At 35.0% G+C, this 12,910-nt stretch overlaps 1 long non-coding RNA gene across 1 annotated transcript; it reads left to right on the top strand.

Annotated features, from left to right (window-relative positions):
- Positions 1–2,046: 2,046 nt before the first annotated feature.
- LOC144228857 (uncharacterized) lies at positions 2,047–11,947 on the top strand. Its single transcript, XR_013334291.1, has 3 exons — positions 2,047–2,095; positions 4,557–4,637; positions 11,818–11,947. It is a non-coding gene; the product is annotated as an uncharacterized LOC144228857 (long non-coding RNA).
- The last annotated feature ends 963 nt before the right edge of the window (positions 11,948–12,910 follow it).

Below are 12,910 nucleotides of genomic sequence, written 5' to 3' on the forward strand. Positions count from 1 at the left end.
GTAATTATGGACTCTGTCATAATCACATAGTGAATAATAGGAGATTTTTATAATCAAGATAAATTATAATTGATTATTCATCATCTTAACACATTCTTACTGATTTGCCACCAGAATGCTTTAAAGACTATCTTTTACTTTTAATTCAAAACAGTAAGATTTAAGTGTTATATCTTAAAGCATTAAGGCTATATTATTTAATGTAAATTTCTGGGCTTTTTTCTCTTTTCCCTTCATATTAACTAACTAGCTGTAGTTTGATCCATGGCAATGAACTCTTATCAGCGTACCCTTACCGAGTTTAACACAAATAAAAGTTTGGTTTAAAAGGTAGACAGATAAGATGAGGAATTTTAACTGTCTTTTGCCATAAATGACACCTCAATCAAGTTTGATGCTTAGGTTAAAGAAATAGGAGCACAGGGAGGTCAAGTAAGTAGTCCAAAGTTGCAATGTTAGAAGTTGGCTTATCAAGGGGCGCCTAGGTGGCTTAGTCGGTTAAGCGTCCGACTTTCGCTTAGGTCATGATCTCGCGGTTCGCGGTTCGTGGGTTCGAGCCCCGCGTCGGGCTCTGTGCTGACTGCCAGCTCAGAGCCTGGAGCCTGTTTCAGTCTGTGACTCCCTCTCTCTCTGACCCTCCCCTGCTCGTGCTGTCTCTCTTTCTCTCCTAGAAATAAATAAAACATTAAAAAAAAAGAAAAGAAAAGAAGTTGGCATATCAAGGACCTGACTCGGGATCTCTGTGCACCGTGGTCCAAGCTTCTAACACTAGGCAGAGCTCCCTCCTTACTAAGCTGCATGGAAGTGAATATGCATTTCCTTTCTCTACTCGCTAGAGCATTATCTTGGGTATTCATATATTCAAGAACCAATTTGCTCTATCCTCGTGATCATTTTCCACAACTAAAAACTACTGATCTTAGGAAAATCTCCCTGTGTGATGATACATAGTGCTGTAACTTAACGTGAAATGTCACAATTCAGTAGTCTGTAATCAAAATCAGATCTTCAGTTTTAAACTTTAAAATGTTGATGTGCTTGGAGGTGACTGGCTGGAATTTGAAGGAATAGACTTCATGTATTTTGAACACTGTTTTTCTCTAATCCCAATTTCTCCTTAATTTTACATTGCTTGATGTGTTTTCTGCAGCTCTCTCACCCCATCTCAGCATAGAGTGGAGGGTAAGCGGTCCCTGAAGCTGGTGGTATTCCCATTCTTTAAATTAGCTGATTATGGGCTGAGGTAGATGTCATTCTCTCTGAGGTGTGGAACTTCCCTCTCTAAAATGACCAGTCTCTACAGACCAATTAAGCAAAAGAATGCTGAGCCAGCTTCTGACAGGTAAGCTCTCAAAACACACAGCAACTGTCAGGCTATGTACCTCTAAGCAATTTCTGTGAGAGAATTTTCTGAAAGGTTGAGCTAATGGGTTTGAGTACAGCTGTGCACACTGTTTTGCAGAGCCAGCAAAACTAAAGAAATGTAAGTTTTTGCCAGTTTCCTAGAACAGCGATTCTCTGCTTTCATAAACAAGACCTTGTAGAAATGCAAAGGATTCCTCCATTCCTGAAGACTGCTTTTCATTTGGGGTAAGTGACAGTTTTGAACTCAGACCACCACGTGGCCTTCAGAGGCTTAAACATAAAAGTGTGAGTCAAATTTTATTGAGTAGATTTGGCGAAGCCTGTCCTTTTATCCTTTTCCCCAAGCTTGTATTTGCTTTGCAGGGGACATTCTCGGGAACCTTTTCTGCATAATGATACCTGAAATGCTGTCACCACTGATCGATCTCAGACTTCTGTGAAAAACTGTTATGTATTACTTGAGAGTCAAACCGCATACATTTTCTTTACTTAACATTGACTTTATTTAAGTATAGTAAGTGGATTGAACCTAGGTTTCTGAATCTAACAGACTTGGAGGACAATGCTGAGTTCAGCCCCCTGATACTTGAGTGTCCCTGGCTAAGTTAGTCAGCCCCATCTTATTAGCCCTGTGATTCTCAATTTTCACTCACAGACTGTGGTAACCACATCTGCTCACGTGCTTGCAATGTACCTGAGGAGTGCCTGGCTGATCCTGCATGCTCAGTGAGTGAGTTTCCCTTCTCCATCTCTTTGTACACTTCTGAAGAATAAAATCGATTTTGAAATTTTTTAAAAGATTATTTTTGTAAACATTTTTAAGCTTATTTATTTATTTTGAGAGACAGCATGGAAGCAGGAGAGGGGCAGAGAGAGAGACAGAGACAGAGACAGAGACAGAGACAGAGACAGAGGCAGAGACAGAGACACAGAATCCCAAGCAGGCTCTGCACTGTCAGCACAGAGCTCAACTTCATGAGCCGTGAGATCATGACCTGACCCAAAACCAAGAGTCAGATGCTTAATGGACTAAGCCACCCAAGCGTCCCCTTAAAGACTATATTTTTAATGGAAGATGCCACTGAGTTTTCCAACCATACTCCATTTTTCACTGATATATGACTGTCTTTCACTCAGGGAAGAGCATTGTTTTGTACCAATCTGATCCATGAACTGCCTTTCAATGGCCCATGACCATAGAATGATTTTTACGTTTCTTAATGCAGAATTTCTTTAAAAGGAGAATAAATGTCTTATGACACATGCAAATGCGATGAGATTAAACTTTGAGTGTCCATAAATATAGTTGGCACACAGAGATGCTCATAAATTTAGGTATTGTGTATGGCTACTTAAGTCCCACAACAAGTTGGCTGAGTAGTTGCAGTAGGAATCATGCAGTTTGCAAAGGCTAAAATATATAATACCTCGCTTTCTACAGATAAAGTTTACACACCCATGGTCTAGAATATTAAATAAGATCATGTCAGTATGTTCTAACGACTTCACTGAATAAGTCACTGCTCAAAAAATATCAACTTTGATATTAAAACTTAATATGGAACTAAACAATGTCCACCATGACTGTTTATTGTTGCTTCTTGTTTGCTTATTTTCTTGGATATGAATCGCAGAGATAGAGGAATAAAGTCCAACCATATACTTGATTGCAAAGAACACATTCTAAAGTCAGGATGCTCTAAAGCCTTAGTTTTTCTCATAAACTTCTCTTGGAACTTTTGCAACTCATGTTCCTGCCTAGGAAAACAAATTTCCTATTCACTAGTTTGAACACATCTAAGATTCCGAAATTTTTAGTGAGTAGGTATTCACTACCCTTTATCAGAAGTTCCCTTATCACCCTTTTGAAAAATTTTTTAATGTTTTATTTCTGAAAGAGAGAGAGAGGCAACATGAGCAGGGGAAGGTTAGAGAGAGGGAGATACAGAATGTGAAGCAGGCTCCAGGCTCTGAGCTAGCTGTCAGCACAGAGCCCGACTCAGGACTCGAATCCATGAACTGTGAGATCATTACCTGAGCCAAAGTTGGACGCTTAACAGACTGAGCCATCCAGGTGCCCCCCCTTATCACCCTTGAACATAATTTTTTATTTAATGCCAAAATAAAAAGCATGTTAATATCTATATAAATATTTTTTAAAAACACACTCTTTTAAAAAATGTAACTATAGTATAATTAATATACAGTTATATTAGACTCAGGAGTACACTATAGTGATTCAACAATTCTATACATGACTCAGTGCTCATGATAGTAAGTATACTATTTTAATCCCCTTCACCTATTTTACCCACCTCACACCCCCTTCCTCTACATAATCAACAGTTGGGTGTCTATATTTAAGGGTCTGGTTTTTTGGGATGCCTGGTGGCTCAGTCAGTTAAGTGTCTGACTCTTGATTTCAGCTCAGGTCATGATCTCACCATTTGTGGGGTCATGCCCCACATAGAGCTCTACACTGACACTGTGGAGCCTGTTTGGGATTCTCTTTCTCCCCCCCCCCCCCCAGTGCATACTCTCTCTCCCTCTCTCTCAAAGTAAATAATAAACATTAAAAAGAAAAAAAGAGTCTGGTCCCTGCTTTTTTTCTTTGTTTTGTTTTAAAAAGCACACACTCGAACTCTTTAAAGTTATCTACATACCTTTTAAATTCAGTTGACCAGAGTTTGCCTCAAGAAATAACAAATTTTCTGAAACTGTAACCTCCTGACCAATAAAATGATTAGAGAGCATATCCTTTTTCCTTTGTATTTCAATCTTTCCTTTAATATTCTACATATTTTAAAGAGACTCTATTTTATTTGAAACTCTATAGCAGTACATTTCATTTAAATAGTAAAACTGAAAAAAATGTTGAGAATAAAAATAGAGGAAATGTACACATTATCTTATATGTTCTTGTGTCCTTGCAAACATTTCACATTCTTTTTAATTTTGGATTCCAAACTAAATTTGTCCATGCACCTCCACATTCAAATGAGAAGATGGATGAAGGGCAAAAGGATTCAGATCCAAAGAAGCAGGACAGTAAAATAAGCTGTTAAAAATTAGGGCAGCATGATAGGCAGGAAACAGTTAGGGCACTGCAATTCAGAGATAGGGAGAAGTAGAGGGCAAGGAATCACGTAATATGACAAGTGAAGAATGAGCTGGGTCTTTATGTTATAAAGGAGGAAGATGGAGCATTTGGATACAGAAGGAAAATTAAATGAACATCTGCTGCCTCAAAATAAAGTGTCAACACCCCAAAGGTGAGATATGAAACTAAACAGGGAAAGCAGTAGTTAAAGGGCTCCAGATTGTTTATGAGAAATTTAAAGAGATTCTATGAAGATGAAAGAGATTTATCTGTTCCTTTAAAAGTAGACATATTTTGTCTTTGGGTGTTTCCTTCTTCAATATGTATCTAATATACTAATTTATTTTGTAAAGTTGTAATGGATTTAAAAACTTCCAGTATAGTGTGCACAATGGCTTTCGTTTTTAAAGACCATAATTGAAATAACCCCAGTTCTATTTTACATAAGTATTATTTAAAAAGAATTTCACAAAGGGGTGCCTGGGTGGCTCATTTGGTTAAGCATCAATCTTCAGCTCAGGTCATGATCTTGTGGTTCGTGGGTTTGAGCCCCAACTTGGGCTCTGTGCTGACAGCTCAGAGCCTGGAGCCTGATTTGGATTCTGTGCCCCCCCCCGCCCCTCCCCCATTCATGCTCTTCCTCTCTCTCAAAATAAACATAAAACAATTAATTTAAAAATAAATAAATAAATAAAAGGAAGTTCACATAGTGTCTTATATAGCTGATTACTCTAAAACCTAAATAATCCATTGATATTCTGCCATATAATTAAATATTCAAATATTTACTGTAAAATAGTACAAGATTTTTCATACAATAAATAATATATAAGTTCCATAATTAATATTTGTATTATTCCAATTTTATTTCTGATTTGTTTTCCTAAAACTCGTATTTCAAGACATAGTGACATAATTAAACAAGGAACAACCATCCCTTTCCCCAAATGTCAAGAAGAGAAGTAAGAATAAGAACAATAGCAAGAATAAAAAGAAGGGGCAGATGAACTAGACATTGTAGGATATTTTCTATCAGTAATTTCCATCTAAATGGTATGCACACTACATGAGAAACAGTAGCGTGAAGGAATATACATTTTCTCAGTGTGAGACAAATATCATTTACCAAACTCTAACTGACTTTTATAGCTCTTACAAAGAAAACCAATAGAAGCCGGAAAATGTCATCTGATATCATATCCCATATGAGTACTGTGTGCCCTGAGTGCTATTATTTGCTTAGAAATAGCTTATGCCTGTATCTCTGTGAGCTAACCGATGATAGCAGTAAAGTAGTGCTTTTTTCACTAATTTAGAGAAGATGCAATTGCTTCACTAACTCCTAATGGTATTTTGACAGAGTTTAACTGTGCAAACTGGCTCCAAATATTTAGACTCAATTACTCATGTGTAGAGAGGCACATTTTAAAAAAGAACTAATGACAATCACAAAGATATTATGCAGCTAAGATCAAAGAATAATTTACTATGATAAGAAAAAGAAAAGGAAATAACAAGGAGATTTTGTAGTGTCTCTGTGGAAATGGAAATTCACTCCTTTTTTGTTGTTCAAGGATAAGCCCAGAGGGAAACTTACCAGTATTATATTCTCAGATGAATCTATCAAATACATTTTGTAATTAGTGAAAGTAGGTTTGTTTTTAAAGTTTCTGGGCACACCTGGCTGGCTCAGTCAGTTGAGTTTCCAACTCTTGATTTCGGCTCACATCATGATCCCACTGTTGTGGGACTGAGCCCCATGTTGGGCTTCACATTGTGTGTGGAACCTCCTTAACATTTTCTCTCTCTCTTTCTCTATCTCTCTTTCCTTCTGCCCCTCTCCTACTCACATGCATGTGTGCACTCTCTCTCTAAAATAAAAAAAAATTGAAAAATAAAAATGAAGTTTCTTAACTGCCATTTGTATCTATTGTTTAACGTAAGCCCTCCTTCCCACATCTGCAGGATTCATCTTTGTAACTCTTTCAAGGCCAAGGCCTCCCTTTCCATCTACTCACAACTTTGGCAAAATTTATTTTATTTATTTTTTAAGGCAGCTGTACACCTTTAATTAAAATTTATTTTTTTTCTTTTCTTTTATTTATATAATGTTTATTTATTTATTTATTTATTTTTGAAAGAGAGGTGGAGACAGGATGAGAGTGAATGGGGGAGGTATAGAGAGAGAGGAGACAGAGAATCCCAAGCAGGCTTTGCACTGACAGTGAAGACATGGGGCTCAGTCCCAGGAACCATGAGATCATGCCCTGAGCCTAAATCAAGAGCAAGACACTCAATTGACTGAGCTACCCAACCACCCAGTAAAATCTATTTTAATCCAGTATTAATCACCCATCAGATGATCAAATATCTTAAGACAGTACCACCATTACTTAACAGTTTGTAATCATTGGAGAATTATGGTGTTCGTTCTATACTTAAAACTCCCCACAAAACTTCTAAATAGAAGTTAAGTCTATTGGAGGTAAATGTAGACAATATTATCATGAATCACCAAACTGATATGTACAAGAAAGCATGGAGATTGAACTGTAAGGAAATTAATTCTATTTTTCTCTAGAACTTGAAATGCATTTTAAATCAGATATTCATTCTGTTTACTATTTATTATCAATCATATGCAGATTATGGATACCAAATGACAATGTAAAATTTCCCTTAAAAAGGAACTGTCACAAAGATAAATAAGCACTTACATTTATTTGGTGGCTAAATTTCATGCAGTCTCTCCTAAGAATATTTATGTTTTTATGTCCCAGAAGCTGGCTATATTCTGAACAAACCCACCTGTTCCTTACCGGATTCCTAGGCTCGGCTCGATAGTCCTTTCCCTAACAAGAAGCTATACTCCATCTCTTGTTTTGATTAAGATTTCACATTTGTTGTAATGATCAGGAGCACATATTCCTTCTTTGTCCTGAACTAGGTATCAAAGAATAGATTAAGCAAATTTATAATATTCCTGAATTTGCTCTCAATTCAAAATCACTACTTTGGGCAATAAAGACCTTTGGTGTTGCTCTCAAGAAAATAGACACAGTGACGTGGATCTTCAAGAAAGAAGTATCACCTTCATCTTTGGTGTCTAATGCTTTAATGATCTCTGGGTTGGGATTTAAGGTCTGATGTCATTCATACATTGCTTGTTCAATTAAAACTATTTTAGTGCCTACTATGTGCTAAACACATTCAAGGAGCCAGAAATAATAACACCCAACTTTACTGGGTGCTTACTATATGCACTGAACTAAAAGATTGGCAGCCATTTGTTATAGCTTGTGAAATCATATGAGGTATGTGATAATTTCAGGCCCACTGTACAGGAAAGCAAACTGAGAGTTTAAAAAGTTAAATAACTTAAGTAGGGTTACACAGCTAATCAAGGACATAGCACAATTTGAATTCAGTCAGAACTCCAGAGACTATACTAAAATTTAATGTTTCTGATGTAAGAGTTCTCATAATATAGTAGCAGAAGTCAAGAATTAAACAACTAGTTGCAACATAATCAGACATAGAACTCTGTATATATTGTCGTGAAGAGATATGGAAGGCACAACAGCACATTCAGAGGGAAAACATTTATGGATTACTTACCTTAATTCATCATCATGTTGCTTCCAGTGACTTTAAGTAGTTCTCATACAAGATAATAAATTGAAAGTGTTCAGCGTACCCTTTAAGGTATATATGTGAAGTGATGTTTGTTTGCTTGTTTTCCATTTCTATCTATATTCATGCCTGGCATTTTGTACCACATAATCATTTTCTTTTTATAACAGAGTAAAGGAATTTGATGTTATTTATTAATTAATATTGATTAAATAAAATTAACTTCTTCCAGGTATCTGTGATTTAAAATGTGTAATTATTATGAAACTAAGACAGAAGTCCTATTAATTNTTTCTCTGCCTTCAGGTATTTGTCCATTTTTTTTTAAACAAAAACAGTTTATAATAATCTATTTTACCTTTCTAAATTTCTTTTTTGTGCTCAACTTCTGCGTCAGCACTCTAGTGAAGCTGTTCATGTATCTATCCATCACCACTGACCTTCTTGTTTTGAAGAACAATGATACTAAGACTTCTCACCTTACAGACTTTCTCAGAAGCATTAAAAACATTAAACAGCCCTTTCTTCTTCAGATCTTAACTTCTCTGGCCTTCTGTGATACTTTTTGACTCCTGGTGTTCCATCTGCCTTACTGTAATGTCCTTCTGAATTCAATTTTTTTGGTTCTATTTCTTTTCTTAACTTCTATATATAGTCTGCCTCAGAGATTAATTGATCCTAGACTCCTTTTTTTTTTTTTCTTTCTTTCTTTCTTTCTTTCTTTCTTTCTTTCTTTCTTTCTTTCTTTCTTTCTTTCTTTCTTTTTGTAATTTTACATTTTATACTCTGTATCCTGGTAATCTCATCCTGGATATAAATATGGATCCTTCTATCTGTATGTCTCTAACTGATATATAGGTCTATAGCCCTAAATGGTCCCCTGAATTTTAGAGTCATCTGTACACATTCTCCTGATTAATTCAACCAGCCATTCATTCATCATATCAATCTTTCAGCAATTTATTTTTATCTTTAAATCACTTTTATAAATGCAGAAAATTTAATTTTGAACCAGCCAGAAAAGATCCCACATACATGCTGTTATTTTTTTTCTGAAATATTTTTTAGGGAATAAAACTTCTTTTTGATTCTTAGGACATTTGACTATAATATGAAACTTCAGGCATTAAAGCATACTAGACTCTCTGAAGGGCACTTCTAATCAATGTTGCTGTATTCTTCTTTTATGAAACTGTTTAAAATATAAATGATAATTTAATTACTATTTTACTCAAAGATACTTCTTTGTAGGATGTATTTTATGGTTTGTGTACCGAAAGTATGTATATTGTTGCTAATGCTAATTATTGCTAATTTATAACATATAAAACATACGTATTAATGCTACATAAGATGTATATTATGCTATATAATGCATGTCATGCTATATATTATACTAATATACATACTAGCTGTTATATTTATTTTGCTCCAGATACAGAAAATAATTCAGTTAAAGTAAGATTGATAAGTAACTGATGTTTACATTTCATGTATTTCACATACTGCAAAGCAATGCACAGAGCAACAATAATTTTATCTTCATTGAGCATACAATACAAAATCTTCCTGTCAACACTGGTAGATAAAAAAGAAAGGAAAGCACCATACCAACACACAGGTTAAGCACAAACATGAATGGAATACTACATTAATAGATATACACATAATATCTGTGTACATGCTCAAGCCTGGAAACTTAGCATTTGAAGGGTGAGGGGTCCAGAGGAATTTGCTGCTAAAATGATAGCCCCAAACGTTATCTGTATGTTGTGTTTTGGTATCTTTCTGAGTGTATTCAAGTAAGTAAATTTAATAAATAAATAGTTACTAACAACTTTTAACCTTCACATGCCTTTTAGCTTTCAATCATTCTTAAAAACACATTTCAGTGCTTACTATCCCATAGAGCATCTATCTAGTCTACTTTAGTCACCATCAAATCTGCAAAACTTTTATCATTTTAATATTTAGCTATAATACCCCATGATAAATGAGGTCAAATCCTACTATTATATATCTTATATATATCTTATACTTTTATCCCCTGCATATCTACTGATAATCAGTTCACACATTCATATTTACTCAGTGACAATGAAACAGCTCCCTTTTCAATTGATAAAATGAGTACCAAAAGAAGGAACATTTGATTTCAGCTCTCTCTTGAGAGTTTAGTACACAAAGGATCTGTGTCTGCTTGAGTATCCAGACTTGAGAGCAACTTTTCTCAGTCCTGATACTGCATGGAGAAACTTTAAAAATATGTCTATGCATAAGTAGCCCTAGAGATTCTGATTTAATTGGTTTAGGAGTAAGAAGTGTTTTTTTCTTAAATATACATTTTAAAATCCATATTATTTCAAAGTTTCAAAAATATTTCAAATATATATATATATATTTAGGGAATCACTGATCCAAGTATACATCAAGATACTGATGGGAAATAGACAGAACATTTAATAGCAGAGATCTTTTAACAGAGATGTGGGCAGAGTTCAGGAAATCAAAACTGATGGGATCAACAACATCAGGAAATTGTTAGTCCCTCAAGTAGGTCAGAGAAAAGGGAGGGAGCGGTATTAATACTGCCTGACAAGGACTGTAGCCAGGAGAGAGCTTTCAAGAAAGAAACTTTGGCCATGAGTAAAGAAAACAGCCACATCAAACAGTAAGACCATGTTGGGAGGAAAGACATGGCATATAGGTAAAGAGGGACTGGTATAAGGTTTTTCCTCTCCCTTTATCTGCTTTGTAATCTCTGCCCAGTACTTCCCTTCAGTAGAATCTACCTGTAAACCCAAGAGCAAGCAAAGTTAAGAATCAGGTCTGAGCAGTTAGTTGGAAACAGACTAGCCTGTGATTATGGAAACTAATGAGCACTTTAAAGACTCCTCAATTCAACTTTTAATTTAATCTTTCTTTTTTCTAGTCATAATTTTATATTGGCGTTATACCTTTTTCTTTCCTGTATTCAAATTTGCATACAATATGCTCTCTTTTTATACAAGACAGATATATATATGGATATATAAAGATATATATAATATGTATAAAGTCAAATTTTGAAGCATTTACTTATTTAAAAAATTACTACAGTTATTATCTGAAATCAAAACTGAAAACAGGAGAGTTATAAATTCTGTGATTATCTGATAAGTAAGAGCTTTAAATTTCTAGACACTTCACACATTGGTGCTGAAAGTGGTGATCAGATTCACACTTATTTTAAAATGTTTTTATACAAAAATATTATATACAAAAATATTTTATACAAAAATGGTAATAATTAACAATAAAACCCTTTCATATTGGGGCACCTGGGTAGCTCAATCAGTTAAGCATCTGACTCTTGATTTTGGTGCAAATCAGATCTCATGGTTCATGGTTTGACCCTTAGGTTGGGCTCTGCATTGACAGTATGGAGCCTGCTTGGAATTCTCTGTCTCTTCCTCTCTGCCCCTCCCTCACTCTCTCTCACTCTCTCTGTCTCTCTCAAAATAAATAAGCTTTAAAATATTTTAAATAAAATAAAACCCTTTCACATTATTTATGTGATCCCCCTAAACAGTTCTGTGAGCTTTAAAATCACTTACATTCCAATGAAAAATGAGAAATCTAAAATAAAGAATTATTAGTCACTTGACATGTGTTTACACTATTGGTGAGGTTTAGCTTATATGATTTAATAATTATGTATGATTTTGCATTCATTCCAGATAGCACAAGTTGATATTTTTCTTCAGAGCACCATATAATTGACGAGGAATTCAACTCTCCCAAGGAATTCTCAACAAATGGCCAATTTAATAAAATAATTTATACTGATTGCCTGTGGGCAAGATACTATGTGATGGTGATGATGCAAAAACAAACAACTTTCAGATAAAAGATTCAGAAAAATAAAAGGATAACTATTTCTTTGTCTCCAGCTCTGGTCTCAAAATTTTGAGCTGTTCAGACCCATTTAAAAACAAAACAAAATAAAACCTTTGTATTGCTAAAAACTTCAGGGCTCCCAGAATTTCTTGCAAATGGCCATTTTTTCTCTATTTCCACAGGTATTCTGTCTTTTAAGTTTCTAGTTAGGTTCCATGTTGGGGCTTTTCATCTCTTTTGTCATCTAGTGCCATTAGATGCCATTCTATGCTAAAAGAAAAAAATGCATAAATCTTTTGGACCAACTATTCTCTTTCCACCTGCTGCCCCCTGCTGACCTGCAAATTCCATATTTCCTTATTACTTTCCATCTTGGCTGTTATTTCAGCCATGGTGGCCATTTTATTATTTCATATACATATGACACATGGACTATATGCCATATGTATATGAAAGAGGGACTAATATTTCATATACATATGACACCTCAAATACATCTGGTACACTCAAGCGTCAGGACCTATGCACTGCTTTTATTTAATTGAAATGACTTTTGCTCATATAACCAAATGGCTTATTGTGTCATCTTCACAGGGATTATCACATTCTCAGCAAAATCTGCTCTGGGTACAGTGATTACAACCCATCTTCTTGGCCAGCATGCTTGACCCACTCACCTTATCTATTTATTTATCTCATAAAAGGTATCATAACAATGATATATTTTATTCCTTGTAGTATTTTTATTATATATCTCTTTTCATTATAATAATCCCATGAGTGTAGGGATCATTGTCCTCCAATGTTGGTTCACTGTTGTAGCTCAGAACTTAGTCCATTAGAGGCACTATAAATGTTTGATGAATGAAGTAGACATACTCACCATGATAGCAAAATGTTTTCACATCTACTACAATTGATTTGGAAATAAAA

The sequence above is a fragment of the Crocuta crocuta genome, unplaced genomic scaffold (genome assembly GCF_008692635.1).
Source record: "Crocuta crocuta isolate KB4526 unplaced genomic scaffold, BGI_CrCroc_1.0 scaffold602, whole genome shotgun sequence".
NCBI classification, from domain to species: domain Eukaryota; kingdom Metazoa; phylum Chordata; class Mammalia; order Carnivora; family Hyaenidae; genus Crocuta; species Crocuta crocuta.